Below are 4,583 nucleotides of genomic sequence, written 5' to 3' on the forward strand. Positions count from 1 at the left end.
GGACTGTTGGTTAGCTTTTGAAGCATTTTGGAATTGAAGGTTAATGCATTGATTTCACGACTTTTGATCGTTGTATGTTTGAATAGATTTTAGTGTGCAACATTTCAATTTGGAAGGTTTGAATTTAAACGGTGATTTTGTTACTTTCATTTTTGAAGTTTTAAATTGATATGTTCATCTAGTAGAAATCGATAGTGCCATGTCCATTGAAAGGATAATGATCTTGGACTATTTCTACTATTGTTACCTATTACTTATATTCAGTTTTATCTATATTGATACTGCTAGTGGTCTTAGGACTTATATTGGTATTTTCTATTCAATTTTTTAGCTTTGTATAAAAACCTTCTTTTAATTGATAATGATTTTAGACTGGTATCAATGTACAACCGATGTGCGTTTTCTTTTGGGCATTTTTTTCTTTTAATTCTTTTTTATTTTTGATTGTTAAATAATAAATTTGGTTTTTAGCTTTTCTTTTATAGTGAATGTTATTTTTGTGCTAGAATTGTAAGTTTTGTTTTAAGCCCATTTGGTATTTAGTTTTTGACACCCTTGGTGTCTTCAATTTATGTTAATATCTTAAGTCCTTCATTTTATTTCAACTATGATAATTTCGTTGATTTTGTAAAATTACCATAAATTTTGTAAATAATATTGGGCTACTGTTGTTTAATTCCATTTCGTTGAAGTTGAAGTTATTAAATAGTGGATTCCACAATTCTATGTCGTTATACCGCCAGAATTTTATGAATATATTGATAGTATTTCTCCATATTTTGATTCATTGCATATGACATTTCTATTGTTTCCAATATGCACAAACCGACTTTGAGCACATTACAGTGGGTTTTGTTTGCTCCTCAATTTCCATTTGCCTTGCACGTCTTTGTGTTATGTGACTTTGATTCGCATCCTCGCATCCCAATTTTAATCCATGCATGTTCCGATTTCATTTCTTTGATTTAATTTTTTAGTGTGTTGTAAATATAACTTGTTATGTTTCTTATTTTCTTCACATAAATTACTCTTGGGCATTCTTACAATGAGACCATCCTCTTGCACCTACACTCATGCATTACTTTTTCATTGTTTGGGTCCGATTTAATTGTTCACTATCTCAAATCCACATTCGATAAAATGTACCCCCACTCCCATGATGTGTAATAATTTTACCATTTTTATTTCTTTATTTTCTTTATTGTTTAGTTAGAACTAACACAAGAATAAAATCAACTTCTTTTCAAAAAGATCAAAAATAAAAACTCGATCCAACGTCGAGTATTTTCTCCATAAAAAAATCCATTTATTTCTATCCATTCCATTTCTTGCCAACCATTTCATTCAAAACCTTTCTCAACCGTTTATCAAATTCTTGATCCAACGTCAAGTCATTTTCATAATAAAACTAAAAAATACTTAATGCTTATCAAACTTTTTCTAATAAAGATGGAAACGGAACGAGGTGGATACCACGAGCTCCTGAGACTAAGATTCGAGATGGATATCTCACCCATCTTAGCTCTTGCGATCATTCAAAACTGTTAATGTGGTTTCTTCAAACCATTTTCTTAATCAAATCTCAAAAACACATAAAAATATCAAACCCTTTTGTAAATAAGATGGAAATGGAACATGATGGATACCACACACTCCTGAGGCTAGGATTCAAGATGAATATCTTGCCCATCCAAGTTCTTGCCATTACTCAAAATAATTCAAACCAATCAAACTCTTTTCTCGCCGCCCTGCGATTGATTCTTACACCCTTTTCCCAAACGAAATGTATTTTGTTTCAAGACGATGCAAAACAATGTTTCATCCACTTGAACGTGTGAGTAGGCTTGCGACGTTTCCCATAAATGTTTATTTGTAAATTCATTCGACCGTGATGCAAACGTCCCATTCTCGACTTGTTTTGGGTAGTCCAACAATGTTTTCGTCGATTGACCCAAATTAGCTTTCGCTAAAATCGACCAACAAATAAAGATTTTCTACCCAGAACTACGTAACCTTGAGTTCTCTATTGCATCCGGAGATACATAGGAGCAGGATTTGTAAATCTTGTCAGGCCCATTAATAAAAAAAACTTAGGTTTAGTCCTCTTCGTTGCAAAATCCAAAAACATTTTCTCTTTTTATTTTCCTCTTTCTCACCTAATAACTCGAGAAGCTTAACATTTCAAGCTAACACTAACGCACACAACTAACCTAATGGTTCTCGTTGAGTACAACAGACATGAGGGGTGCTAATACTTTCCCCTTGCGTAATCGACTCCCGAACCCTAATATTGGTTTCGACGACCATAATCATTGTCGTTTTTTGTTGGGTTTTATAAATATTTCCCCTTTCCTTTTTAGGAATAAATAAAGTTTGGTGGAGACTCTGTTTAGTCCATCTTGCGAGCGTGAGATTGTGCTTCGCTAGATCGTGTTCTCATTTTTTTGAGGTGCGACAGATGGCGACTCTGCTGGGGATCGAAGCCAGAATCTCTGGTTTCCCTAAGTGAGTCAAGCCTAGTTAGGTCATTTGTGTGACTTTCTTTGTTTACTTATGTGGCTTTTCTTTATTACTTTGTTATCTTTATTGTCATATTGATATTATGTTGTATTGGTTTCATTGTGTTGTTGGTACTTGCATATTCTGATTCCAACCTTGTGGGAAAGACTCTTTACCCGAGTCTAGAGTGAAAAACATAAGATATGATGATGGTTGAGTGTAAAATCACCATAAATTTTGTAAATAATATTGGGTTGTTGTTGTTTAATTCCATTTCGTTAAAGTTTTTAAATAGTGGATTCGACAATTCTATGTCGTTAGACTACTAGAATTTTATCAATATATTGATAGTATTTCTCCGTGTTTTGGTTCATTGCATACAATATTTCTATTGTTGCCAATATGCACAAATCGGATTTGAGCATATTACCTAGGGTTTTTCTTGCTTCTCAATTTCCATTTGCATTGCACGTCTTTGCCTTATGTGATTTTGATTTGCACCCTCGCATCCTCGCATCCCGATTTTAATTCGTGCACGTCCCGATTTCATTTCTTTTGATTTGATTTTTTAGTGTGTTGTAAATATAACTTGTTGTGATTGTTATTTTATTCACATGACTTACTTTTGGGCCTTCTTACAATGATACCATCCTCTTGCACCTACACTCATGCATTTCTTGTTCATTGATTGGACCCGATTTAATTGTTTCATTATCTTGAATCCCCATTCGACAAAATGTACCCCCATTCCCATTATGTGTAATTATTTTACAGTTTTCATTTATTTATTTGCTTGATTGTTTAGTTAGTACTAACAGAAGAATGAAATCAACTTCTTTTCAAAAAGATCAAAAATAAAAACTCGATCCAACGTCGAGTATTTTCTGAATAAATCCATTTATTTATATCCATTCCATTTCTTGCCAACCATTTCATTCAAAACCGTTCTTGATCAAATGTCAAGTCATTTTCATAATAAAACTCAAAAATACTTAATGCTTATCAAACTTTTTTTTAATAAAGATGGAAACGAAACGGGGTGGATACCACGAGCTCCCGAGACTAAGATTCGAGATGGATATCTTTCCCATCTTAGCTCTCATCATTATTTAAAAATGTCAATGCGGTTTCTTCAAACACTTTTCTTAATCAAATCTCAAAAACACATAAAAATATCAAACGCTTTTGTAAATAAGATGGAAATGGAACATGGTGAATACCACACACTCCTGAGGCTAGGACTCAAGATGGATATCTCGCCCATCCAAGTTCTCGCAATTACTCCTAATACTTCAAACCAATCAAACTCTTTTCTCGCCTCCGTGTGATTGACCCTTAAACCTTTTTCCCAAACGAAAGGTATTTTGTTTCAAGATGATGCAAAATAATGTTTCGTCAACTTGAACGCGTGAGTAAGCTTGTGGGGTTACCCACAAATGTTGATTTGTAAATCCATTTGACCGTGATGCAAACGTCCCATTCTCCACTTGTTTTGGGTAGTCCAATAATGTTTTCGTCGATTGACCCAAAGTAGCTTTCACTAAAATTGACCAATAAATAAATATTTTCTACCCAGAACTACGTAAGTCTTGAGTTCTCTATTGCACCCTGAGATACGTAGGAGCAGGATTTGTAAATTTTGTCAGGCCCATTAAAAAAAACTTAGGTTTAGTCCTCTTCATTGCAAAATCCAAAAACAGTTTCTCTTTTTCTTTTCCTCTTTCCCTCCTAATAACTCGAGAAGCCTAATATTTGAAGCTAACACTAATGCGCGCAACTAACCTAACAGTTCCCATTGAGTACAACAGATGTGAGGGGTACTAATACCTTCCCAATGCATAATCGACTTTCAAACCCTGATATTGATTGCGACAACTATAATCATTGTTGTTCTTTATTGGGTTTTATCGATATTTCCCCTTTCCTTTTTTGTAATGAATAAAGTTCGATGGTGGCTATGTTCAGTCTATCTTGCGAGCGTGCGGTTGCGCTTTGCTAGGTCATTTTCTAATTTTTTCAAGGTGCGACACCATGCATTATGTTTCAGCTGAGCTACTAAGAATGTCTGCAACATAAACTATTTT

The sequence above is a fragment of the Lathyrus oleraceus genome, chromosome 7, assembly GCF_024323335.1.
Source record: "Lathyrus oleraceus cultivar Zhongwan6 chromosome 7, CAAS_Psat_ZW6_1.0, whole genome shotgun sequence".
Lineage (NCBI taxonomy): Eukaryota > Viridiplantae > Streptophyta > Magnoliopsida > Fabales > Fabaceae > Lathyrus > Lathyrus oleraceus.